This window comes from Lissotriton helveticus, chromosome 5_2 (genome assembly GCF_964261635.1).
Source record: "Lissotriton helveticus chromosome 5_2, aLisHel1.1, whole genome shotgun sequence".
Lineage (NCBI taxonomy): Eukaryota > Metazoa > Chordata > Amphibia > Caudata > Salamandridae > Lissotriton > Lissotriton helveticus.
In genome coordinates this window covers 13,065,061-13,078,206 of record NC_136066.1, presented here as the reverse complement: position 1 = coordinate 13,078,206, position 13,146 = coordinate 13,065,061, and positions in this window count along the sequence as shown.

Genomic DNA, 13,146 nt, shown 5'->3' with positions numbered 1-13,146 from the left:
GTTTTTCATCATCCAGCACCAGAACTAGGTTCTCTAGAACAAGTATTTCAAGCTACCGATCACATTCTGAAATCACGAGTCGGTTACAGTGAATTAAGTACCATGCATGAACAAGAACTAGCCCGATCAGCAGTCCGATGGATTACTGATTCTACCACTTTTCCAGACGAAATAGTGGCACAAATGTTTCTGAAATTGCCCCCAGCCGAGCAACGACTGGTGGGTATGTATATGATCCAGTACCTCATTACTTTGTATGAGGGTCAACACTCTGATCCAGGCCCGTTACACGATATCCTGAACGAGTTACTCCAGTATAGATGGAGAGGTCTAGGTACCGATTTAATTAGTGTCATTCTAGAACAGCGTCACAAATATAGAACGTTCCTGAATCCGCATTTTGTTCATGTCTCACCCCCAGAAAGTAAATCATTCTACATAGACAGACAGAATCCGTTACGAGAAGTCCACCCAGTCCAAGGGGCGGGTGGCGAAATGCAACGAGTGTTTGTATACACTCCAATTTCAAAGATGGAACTTCTTGAAATGAAGAAATTAATTCCCTGTCATGACAAAGATCCAGCAGGGTTCCATAGAGAATTAAAAGACATGCTCCGTATGGGAGAATACACTTACCCAGATATCATTAAAATGTTAAAGGTCCTGTTACCCGCAGGGGTGTATGAAAAGTTAAAGGAAAAAGAATGGGAGGTGGGAGAGAAAAAGATCGATTGGGCAGCTCTAGAAGCTGAAGACAAGGCACGAGTACCAGGTACCGGTCTTGGAGATAAATGTAAAGAATTACCAGAATTATTGATTCAAGTTTTACCCAGATTATTGACAACTAGGAAGGAAGACTGGGATGCAATCTCAGCCTGTAAACAGAAACAAGATGAAGATATTAGTGATTTTTATTCTAGATTTGAAAAATGTTTCAGTATCAACAGTGGTCTCAAGACAAGTAGTGAGTCATACCCTCATCTTTTTGTTACTAAATTAGTCGAGAATTCAAGTCCACAAATTAAAAATCGAGTTTTGAAAGTCGAAAGCACCTGGCAAGCAAATACTCCGTCCCAGATGCTCCAGATGCTCCAGTATCACCAGAATAGAATCAGGGAAGAGCAAGAACACGAGAGAAAACGTATGAAAGACACGAAAATGAAAGTGCTAGTTGCACAATCTGTTCCTCAAGACAGTCAGAAGAGGGGTCCGAATCAAGCCAGTCATTCTGCAGCTCCCGTTAAAGGGAACTGCAATTATTGTAAACAGCCAGGTCATTTTATAAACGAGTGTGCAGTTCTGAAACATAATATAGCTACTGGTAAGACTAAAGAAAGACCACGTCCGCCTAGACAAGAACAAGTTTCACAGATTCCTCAGTCACAGAATGCACAACAGACAGTTACAGTACCGCAGCCCATTGCTGCAACACAGCACGTTACATCGCAGATGTACCAGTATGCACAGTCTGAGTATCCAGAGTACCAGCCATATTCATGAAACAGCCTAGAGAGGGAGGTAGGCTTGCCTCTCATCGAGATACCTGTAGATCAAGAAGGTCCCTATGTTCACAGTCAAGTATTAGGGAAAGACAGAAAGTTTTTGATCGATACAGGGGCAAGTAGGACCACAATTAGTCATGCCGAAGTCCCAGGGGCTCCGCTCTCAGGCTCAAGAAATGTTTCCCTTGGATTTTCAGGAAAGCCAATAGTTAATGAGATTTCTAAGCCAGTTACTCTAGAAGTAGGTCCATTGTCCCGTACTACTGATCTGTTACTTACTAAGTCATGTCCAGAAAACCTATTAGGCATTAAGACACTGAAAGAATTAGGTGCAGTTATTTGCTGTTCCCCAGAGGGAATACGTCTGTTCCTACGTGACTTTAAGGGTCACTATGTATTACGAGATTTTGATTCAAGATTGTCTAATGTTCCACAGCATTTATGGGCGCAAGGTCCAACTGATGTAGGTTACATGCAAATCACACCCCATCGTGTGACTCTCAAACCAGGTGTAGTGTTACCCCGAATCAGACAGTACAGATTGCCACCTGAGGCTGTAGCAGCCTTATCCAAAATTATTGACGAGCTCATGGCTCAAGGAGTAGTTGTAGAAACTGACTCCAATGTATGCAATTCTCCGATCATTCCAGTCATGAAACGTACTGATCCGAATGCACCCCCAGTATATCGATTAGTGATTGATTTACGAGAGCTTAATAAATGTATTATTCCTCAGTACCCAGTTGTCCCAGACATCTCTTCCCTGTTAACTGCTATTGATTCCGAAGCCATGTTTTTCACTGTCATAGACCTCAAGAATGCATTTTTTAGTGTTCCAATTCATCCAGACAGCCAGTTTCTTTTCGGATTTTGTTTAAATGGAAGGAGCTATATGTTCACACGCGCTCCTCAAGGTTTCACAGAAAGCCCTAGTATTTACAGTCAGGCACTCAAGAGACAACTAGACAATATTCACATGCCAACTGACACTGCCCTGCTCCAGTATGTCGATGACCTACTGATCACAGCCCGTTCTGAACGTGACTGCGAACGAGCGTCACTTACAGTTTTGTATTTCCTTGCCGAGATGGGGCACAAAGTGTCCCCTTCGAAGCTTCAATTCTGTGTCCAGCAAGTGGTATACTTAGGACACTTGCTGTCCAAGAGGGGTAGGCAGTTGACACCCGACCGTATCCAGTTAATAGCGAGTCTTCCCCAGCCCAGAACCCAGAAGGAGGTACGTGCCTTTATCGGCCTTACTTCTTATTGTAGACAATGGATTCCTCAGTATGCATTTCTAGCCAAGCCACTGATACAGTTAACGACACAGGAGGCAGCCGTATCGACTGTCCTCCCTTGGACATCTGAACATACACTTAGTTTCAACGAGTTAAAGAAAGCCCTATGTCAAGCTCCAGTTCTAGCCACACCGAACTACAGTAAGCCTTTTACACTTTTCGTTACTGAACGCGAAGGTACAGCATTATCTGTTCTCACACAAGATCAAGCAGGACAATACAAGCCCTGTGCCTATTTTTCGAGCACATTAGATCCAGTCGCCCAGGCGTTGCCTGCGTGCCTCAAGTCAGTTGCAGCCACAGCACTAGCTATCAGACAAAGTGATTCCATAGTTTTAGGACACTCCCTGACAGTACAAGTCCCACACTCCGTAGAAGTTCTTTTAAACCGAACACAAACGCAGCACTTGACAATTGCACGTTTAACAGGTTATGAATTGACACTGTTCCAGCCACACATAGAAATTAGACGCTGCAACGTCCTGAATCCTGCTACACTGTTACCATCAGTTAATTCAAATCCAGACCCCCATGACTGTGTGGAAGTTGTTAACATTACGACAAAGCCAAGACAAGACCTGACAGATATTCCGTTACCAGATCCTGACCTGACACTTTATGTGGATGGTTCATGTATGAGAACTAGTACAGGAGAACTAGTCGCCGCATATGCAGTAACTACTGACACCGACGTTATTGAAACACACCGTATTGACACCCTGTCCGCTCAAGCAGCAGAGCTAGTCGCTCTGACACAAGCCTGTATACACGCCAAGAACCTGAAAGTTAATGTCTACACAGATTCACGTTACGCATTCGGAGTTGTACACGACTTCGGAGTGCTCTGGCAGGAGAGAGGTTTTATGACTTCTCATGGAACCAAGATTCAGCATGGTCTCCTTATTCAAGCCCTGTTAGATGCCATACATTTACCGACATCTATTGCTATCATGAAGTGCAAAGCACATACGAAAGTTACAGACATTATTTCCCAAGGTAATGATCTAGCAGACCGCACAGCCAAGCTTACAGCACAGACTCCAGACATTCCAGTTAATCAGACACATACTCCAGATCCGATTACATGCATGACAGTTAAGGACCCTACTCAAGATGTCATAGATATCCAGTTGCATGCTACTCCCGATGAAATCAAGAAATGGTCTGAACAAGGAGGGGTCCAGACAGATCAAGGATGGTTAACGAAGGGTAGAGCCACATGGTTTCTCCCCGACTCTATGGTTCAAGTCATTATCAATACCGCACATAGTCCAGCACATTTAGGAGAAAAAGCTATGTTAGACAGTATCCAGAATATTTGGTTCAATAAGCATTTACGAGCTGCAGCCAAGCAGAAAGTCCGTACCTGTATGATATGTTGTCAGTTTAATCCAGGTAAAAGTGTCCCGGTGGAACAAGGTGGTTTCCAGCCCCCTGACCACCCTTTTGAGGTCCTCCAGATGGATTATATTCAGATGGAGCGATGTCAAGGTTTCAAGTATGTCCTTGTAGTTGTATGCGCTTTGTCCAGGTGGACAGAAGCATATCCAGTCCCAGATTACACAGCCGCGACCACTGCCAAGCAGTTGGTTCGTGAATTTTTCCCTAGATATGGACTCCCTAGAGTCGTATATTCTGATAACGGTCAGCCATTCTCCTCAGAGTTAATGAAGCACGTTTCCCTGTTGTTAGGGTACCAGTGGAAGTTTCATTGTGTACGCCATCCTGAAGCAGCCGGTCTGGTCGAGAGACATAATCAGACTCTGAAAATCCGCATTGCTAAAGTCTGTAAAGAAAAAGGTGTGGACTGGCTAGTAGCTCTGCCAGTCGCTTTGTTTTATATGCGCATGGTCGCACATTCCAGATCAGGTCTGTCCCCGTATGAGGTCGTATTCGGCCGCCCCCCTAACATGTGGGGTACTCCTAGACCCCGAAGTATTACTGATGTTTCATGTAATATGCTGACAGATTACCTAGCTTCCTTGATGTCTGCCCTCAACTCATGTCGTTCACAGGTTGCTGCCGCCTTTCCAGACAATACCGAGGTGGCACCACATGAAATCGTTCCAGGCTCCCTAGTGATGGTCCGGAATTTCGACAGATCAAGTCCGTTGGAACCACGTTGGAAGGAGCCACGTCAGGTCCTCTTGACCACCCGTACAGCCGTCAAGTTGGAAGGCAGAAAAGGATGGATCCACCTGTCTCATGTTAAACTTTTTAAAGGATTGAAACCGGTTTCTAAAAACATTTCCAAGGATTCCCAAGATTCTAAAGACTGTCAAAACATTGTTTTAAAGGACTGTCCCGCACAAGACATTATTACAACCCCTCCCTTGTTAGAGAAAACTCCGCAGCAGGAGTATAAGTTAAAGCTCAGGTCTAGTAAAATAAGTCAGTCAGTTTGATTGTATAAGTCCTCCCCTAGGTGAAACGGTTAGACTGTTTCTGACATGTATAAAATAGACCCCCATAGTGAGAGAGTCAGTCGAAGTTCAATTCAATGTATCGTTTTTCTGAGTTTCGTATTATTCATCAGCATTTTGATTTCCTGCACCAGCTATGCGTTCTATCTGTATTTTCCAGTTCCTCATGTAAATATGTCTGCTAATGCTACAGTAGAGCACACGTTTAGTGATCTGCCTCCTCACGAATATTCATACCGCCTCGCTATGCGCAACAACACATTTATCCGTATGTTACATTATTCACACCAGACCAGCAATGCCACTAATTGTTGGGTGTGTGGTCGACTCCCCCCTTTTCAGACACCGAAGGGAGTTCTGCCACTCTTTCCTTATCCATTCTCACACAATGGTTCGTGTGGAGCATGGTCCACGTTAACGTCATCCTCAACAGATATGTCTTTTCTTAACAGTACATGTTTTCCAGACAAGCAAGGTTTCCCCCACAGAACAGGTTTAGATCTAGAAAATGAAGTATATAATTTAGGTAATTATTCGTCGAATTTCATGGTCCTGAATGTTCAGTCTGATACTACTCCAGACTTACCTGCTATTTCAGTACTACCAGTCAAAGGCGAATTATGTGTCCGTAGTTATGGTTCTATACATGTAGGTCATAGTGACTGTACTACTGTTATCAAGTATAGTGACAGTAGGAAATCTGTTTTCAAAGCTTCACGTCATTCTTATTTTATTTGTGGTCAGACTGCCTATGTCCGTCTGCCCCTCGATTGGGAGGGAACCTGTTACATTGCTTTCCTACTGCCACCTGTTTTCCTAGCCCCATCTGATTATCACCGAAACACACATCTAGTACACATTAGACATAGAAGGGAGTCCCCAATTGTCGATTATACTGAAACTACTCTAGAACAGTATACAGATTTCAATAAAGGTTTCTTCTTCTTTGTAGGACCTGTCCAGAATAGTAAACTAATCCGTAGGTTAACAAGAACCCTTGAAGCTGTAATAAATGAGACTGCCTCTGCTCTAGGTAACTTAACCGAAGAACAATCTGCTATGAGATTTGTCGTTTTGCAAAATCGTCTCGTCCTTGACGTCATACTGGCCGATAGGGGCGGGGCCTGTAGAGTCATCGGATCTAGTTGCTGCATTTTCATTCCAAATAACGCGCCGTCTGTTTATTCAGCTATAACCAGACTCCATAAAATTGCCCATCTGTTACACCAAGATTCAGGCACCTGGACATGGTCCGGTTGGTTCTGGAATATAATTTCCGCATGGGGATGGAAAGTCCTGTCCTTTTTGGGTATTGCAGTAGCGATCATATTTAGCTGCTGCCTCTGTATACAATGTGGCCCTGCGATTTGCAGCATGTGTGCTACCTCTTGTATTCCTAGTCCCAAGCCCCGTTCTAAGTCCCGTTCCAAGACAATTCGAGACGAGCAAATGATACTGTATGAAATGATAGATGGTATCATGAAAATTGATGTTTCCTGATGGAAACGTAGTGACAAGGAGGGAATGTGGAAAAGTAAATTTTGCCATGTTCTGTGTCCCTACGCCTCATCCATCATATGTTATGTGTGCATGACCAATATGCATATGTTATTCCCCATGTCCGATTAATGACGCAATTACAGTTGTGTCCACCTCTGGTATGTCATTTTCCAGTTCTCGTGAATACTACGAATATCAGACCTAGGTAAAGTTATGTTGCCACGTTTCTTAGTGTGCACGTTATTCCATTATAAAGTCCCCGTTTCCAGGCCTCAAAAGGGCCCGGACATCAGATTCAGCTCCTGTCTCCTGAAAGCCTCGCTGAGGAGCGATACAGCCCCCACCTGTATCCTCGACCCTTCACTTACTTCCTGCCTCGCAGAGCCCGGTGCAGCTTGGCTCTGCCTCTGAGTCTGCCAAAAGTATGTTATGATTCCAGCTATCAGTTCAGTCCTCCTCTTCTGCATTCCTAAGCTACTGAACTGCATCAATAGTTTCCGTCATTGTCTAGCCTTCTCGTCTCCATGTTAGAGAAATACTGTATTTAATGGTCATTTAGTATTCTTCATCACGCATTTCATGTAGAATAATGTATGGTCCAGTCTTAGAATCAAGTTAGTCTCTCCCCTCATGACTTCTAGTTTATATCAACATGTTCCCTAAACATTAGATACCAGATAGGGTTTAGGTACATGTCGCTCCGACCCTCCAGACTCTAGTCTCTGCTCCTAGCACAGAGTTCGTAGCCCCCAGCTTCTCCTAGTGATACGTCATTGCCAGTTTTCGCGCACCACCAGGTTAGAGGTCCCGGCTCCTTAGGTAGCCCCCTCCTATGTTTTCCACCCATTCATGACATATTCTGTTACGTTTGCATCACATGTCTATGTATACTCCCAGTTACACCTCTTTTCACTGTTATCTTTCGCGACTGCTACGCGTCACGCCTTCTGCTCCACCCACTGCTACGCCTACTGCAATGTAATGCTATGTGTTTGCGCTATGTATATAAGTTGATGTATTGTTATTAAAAGTTAGCGCGCTCATCCCAGACCAAGCCCCAGCAGCTGCTGGGTCATCCTATGCAGGTTGTCCTGATCCTGTCCTTATGCTGTAATAAACCTGCAGAAACTCCTACTACCTCGAATCTTGACTCTTATTTTATTGAGCTATCTGTTATTCATTCATTCATTCAAAAATAGATCCGGTATTATTTATTTATATACCACAAGAGAAAGCACAGGTAGATTGGATGCGAATGGTTGTTGGGTCGAATTATCGGAACACCAGCGATGGCTATTACCTAATGCATACGTACTTGCAGTGGTAACGATGGCTCACGGAATGGCACACATCAGTTCGAGAGGAATATGTAAACTATTGGCCCCAGTATGGCAGAATAGCAATATCCCAAAATGTGCAAAGAATGTGGTCGAAAAGTGTATGGTATGTTTGAAGTACAATCCCGGTAGGGGAACGCCAACTCCAGCTGGTCATTTTGCGCCTCCAACGTACCCGTTCGAGGTTTTGCAGCTCGATTTCATCCACATGGAGAGGTGCAACAATCTGAAATACGTTCTCGTTGTTGTTTGCGCCTTTTCAAGGTGGGTGGAAGCGTACCCCCTTAAGGACAATACCGCTTTATCAACTGCCAAAGCCCTTGTCAAAGAGTTCTTCCCTAGGTTCGGTATGCCTAGAATCGTCTGGAGTGATAACTGAAGTGAATTCGTAGGATGCGTGATGAAGAGAGTGTGTGAGTGTTTAGGGATCCACCAAAAATTCCACTCTGCAAATCACCCCCAATCAGCTGGATTAGTAGAGTGCTACAATGGCACTCTAAAACTCAAACTAGCCAAGATCCAAGCCAGTACAGGTCTTAAATGGCCTGACGCCCTGCCTCTAGCACTTTTGTCAACCAGGACGACTGTCCACTCCAGGTTAGGACTAAGCCCCCATGAGATTGTGTTTGGCCGCCCAGCCAACGTCTGGGGCGTGCCAAGACCCAAGAAACTAAGCGAGATAGAACACCCCGTACTGTTTGACTATTTGTGCGAATTGACAACTAAATTGCGTGTTTTACACCAACAGGTTCACAGTTCTTCTCCACCAGCCTCTGACGATCCAGGTCACCTCATCGAACCCGGTTCGTGGGTTTTGTTGCGGAATTTTCAGCGCACCAACAACGGACAACCGAGGTGGACCGGACCGCACCTGGTACTACTTTCAACAAGATCTGCTGTGCGAGTGGAAGGCAAGAAGAACTGGGTACATGGGACCCACTGCAAACGGGTCCCTCTACCCCTTCAATACGACCGGTGGGTCAACAAAGGACTTGCCGACTCTGAGACAGAATCCGTACCTCGCTTCATCCCTTTCAGCGATGCCCGTTTGAAAGAAATTAGTACCGAAAAGGAGAGTGATCATATTTTGCAAGGACTTGTGTCACCATCTATGCAATTGGACACTACTGAACCTGAAACGCTGTTTGAAGATCACACCGTACCTGGGAAACGACGATACAACCTGCGATCTAGACAAAAGAACTAAATAAAAGTTTGATCTAATGTAATTTCCTTTTTCCCCTAAGAACTATTTTTGAATTTTCAGCTCTCTCGTCCCAAGGGAACTAGCTCATTTTTGATTTTTTGAACCGCCATCCGGTTCTGCTGCTAGGGTCGCGGTCGAAGTCTGGGGAGTGCAACTGGGAAGTTCTAGGTCCACGGTTCTGATTGGTCCACGGGAGTTACCCTGGACTGAGCAGAGCGCGCTCCCTGGGAGAATCAATCAACCACCGCGGGCAGCAACTAGAGGATGGAGTTTCCAAGGGTAGAGAGACCTGTCAGGCTCACGAACTTCAGAAAACAGTTATGCACAATACTGTCCAGAAGAAGATTCCTGATACTATGTGTTTTAATGTTATGTAGCATACTTGTGTTTTTTACTAGTTATACGCTATTCGTTTTTAAAGTTACCTTTTCGAATGACACCCAGCCACCACCTCCTCCCACTATTTCTCCACACTACTTTCACCCTTTACCTGAACACGAGTCTGCTCGAAGACTCGAATTTGCAAACAACTCTTTCATTCAGCTTCTACACCAACACCAGTCCATAATGAACACGTCAAACTGTTGGATGTACGGACTTATGCCACACACAACCGATAAGGGGATCCCATACTTCATTTTGCCATTCAGCTACTATGGTTCTCTGTGGGCTTTCCAGACCATGTTCTTATTCGCCCTAGAACCGTACCCGACCCGTTCCGCTGCGAGCGATTCCAGCAACAAGGCACTAATTGCAGGGATAAGGAACATGAGTAGGGATATCGACACATATCTGACAATGCCCAAAGAAGAACTGAGTCCCTACACCCGTTGGAACGTGACCAAACATGGGGTCTACCTGGTCAAAAGCCAGGCAGCACAGAAATCTCGCCCAGTTTAGATAGTTCCCCACCGAGGTCACTTATGCTTACAGGGTATTGGTAGGAACCCCACAGCACAGTTGGGAAGGAGCGTTTGCACGGAAACATATGTATTTGCTTCCCGAACTTCCCCTATACTTTTGGCAGCCAAAGGCACGTATTTCGTTTGCCACGACCAAGCCTACACGTGGTTGCCCCTTGATTTCTCAGGTATATGTTTTATTTCATTTCTGCTGCCTCCTACCTACACGGCCCGAGCAGATTACCATCGGACAAGGACAGCTAGAGGTGTCGTGAGTAAAGACGACACCACGGGTCAGGAATTCGCTGACTTCGCAAAGGGTTTTCTGCCATTTTGGGGGCCCATGGTGAACAGCAGAAATATTCGACAGTTAGCGAGGATAGTTGAATCCGCCGTGATTACTACGGCCGGAGCCCTTGGCAATTTGACAACAGAGCTTCAGTCGGATCGACTTATGACCCTTCAGAACCGAATTGCCTTAGACATCATACTCGCCGATCGTGGTGGTGTGTGTAGAGTCATCCAATCCAGTTGCTGCATATTCATCCCTGATAACGCACCGACGGTATACCAGGCCATCTCCAAACTGCACGAAATATCTGGTTCCCTTCACATTGAGAAAGGGGATTGGTCCCTGCTGGGGTGGTTCTGGGAACTGATCACTGCCTGGGGATGGAAAACTTTGATTTTCATTGGGATGATCTTGGCACTTCTGTTCATGTTTTGCTTGTGTATACAGTGTGCTCCTGCACTATGTGGCCTCTGTGCTACCTCGTGTGTACGGAAGCCTGTGTCGCAGGACGAGCTGAGTAACAGAATGATGCTACAGCAACATCTCCACGAATTTCTTCATACCGATTTGGACTCAGATTAGCATGAGTTATTGGCTTATATGAGGGCAAAAGGAGGGTCTGCGGTTCTCAAAATCCGGACCCTGGTGTTCTTCCGATATCGAGGTCCAATACCCGTGTCTCGAAACCTCAACGTATCGAGACAATTTTGGTGTCTACGAACCAATAATGATTAGGACATCATTCCTATGTATTTGCGTTACAATCGAGGGTTGCCAACACCCCTAAATCACAGTTTCCGTCCCGTCCCTTAAACTCCATTTTGTGAACGGCATTCATCTTGCATCTTGCCCTCATGATAAGTCAATTAAAGGTCGAGCTTGATCCAAATAGACACGTCCACCTTTCGTGACTTTCCCCTGACCTGTCCCAACTGACTCCACTGTCTTCGGTAAACCTGTTTAGGCAGCTCCTCGCCCAGTGGCCGAATGCGATAGCATCTATGCATAGCATTCCACTAACCATTCACTACATACAGACCATGCTTTCTGCAAACATGCACCTGTCCGCGTTCCTTGTTTATGGCCAGGTTTATGACTGGGTTGTACCTTTCTTTATTGAGTTTCATCGATATCTGATGGGAGTTCCAGGCCTAACTGGGTAATCTATCAACTGACTGGACATCTAAAATATGGGCTTGCTTACATGACTTCGCTCTTTGTATTATTGTAGAAATATGTATATTGCCATACCATAAACTCAAGAATTCTTGCTTGAAGCCATGTATCTTGTATATAAGGAGAAGGCTGGTTCTGTAAAAACGAACAGTCTCCCAAGAACCTACTCCCCGTGTGGTGTACTTCTGGGACACGTGTTACTTGGTAGCTACCAATAAACCTTGATCTTTGACTGCGACTAGAAGACTCCGTGTTTCTGTGGTCGGGAACAAGGGAGAACTCAGAGGTCTTCGGGTGTTGTCCCCTGACGCCAGCGGGTTCCTAAAAACCCGTTACCTCAACTTTGCTGGAGTGTTGTATATATTTATAATATTTGCATAGGGTTTGTCGTCATTTGGGCGGGGTGGGCGGCGGAGTCGAGCTGTCTTGCGGCCATCATGGCGTCGAGCTCGGCTCCTCTCACTAGTTTCATATTTCTCATGAGGGGTTGTTCCTAATGTTTCTATTTTAGCGAGGTCAAAAAAAGAGATCCCATCAGTGGCCTACTGACTTCGCTCGATTCCTTTTGTTTTTCCTAGCGATTTTTATGTCATAGTTCGTTGCAAAGATACAGCGGCTAATCCGCATTTTATATACATGTCCTTTTTATTAGGGGTGCCCTCCGGTGGAGCCGGATGATCTACCTCTAATAAACGGTCCGGGCTGAACCAACTACCAACAAACGGGGCAAAGATAGGCATGACGGGTTACAATGGGGACAAAAGTCTGCACTACCTATCCTTCACTATTCACAAAGACTAAACAGAGTATTGCGACTCTGTGCTTATTTGTAAATAGAGAATAACCCAAAGAGAACCAATTCCGAACGATCAATGTTCGGAGAGACAATCAATCAAAATGAGGGATAAAAATAGGCACGACGGATTACAACGGGGGCAAAAGCCTGCGTTACCTATCCTTCACTATCTGCAAAGACTGAACAGAGTATTGCGACTCTGTGCTTGTTTGCAAATAGAGAATGATCCAAAGAGAACCAATTCCAAAACAGTAAATGCTTGGATAACAATCAATCAAATGGAGAGGGAAGCAGGCACGACGGATTACAACGGGGGCAAAAGCCTGCGTTACCTACCATTCACTATCTGCAAAGAGAGAATACTCCTATTCTTCCCTGTTTGCAGACAGAGAATCTCTCAGAAACAATCAAATGAGTAATACTAGTATTTTCAAACAATCAAACAATCAATTCGCAATTCGTCGTGTTACACGACCTTACCCGGACCGCATGGACAGTTTCTCGTCTTCCGCTTCCAGCGCCTGATCGTCCTCTATTCTCCGTAATTGCTGTGGCACTCCTGATGGTTCCCAGTCAGGACCGTAGATCACTCGAGAGAGGTCTGCTCGGAACCGGTGAAGTTCGGATGATCGGCTGCCAGACGAGGGTCTATCGGGCAGGTGCACTTCCCGATCGTTGCAGTCGTTCACTCTGTCGTTGGGACCTCTCCCACT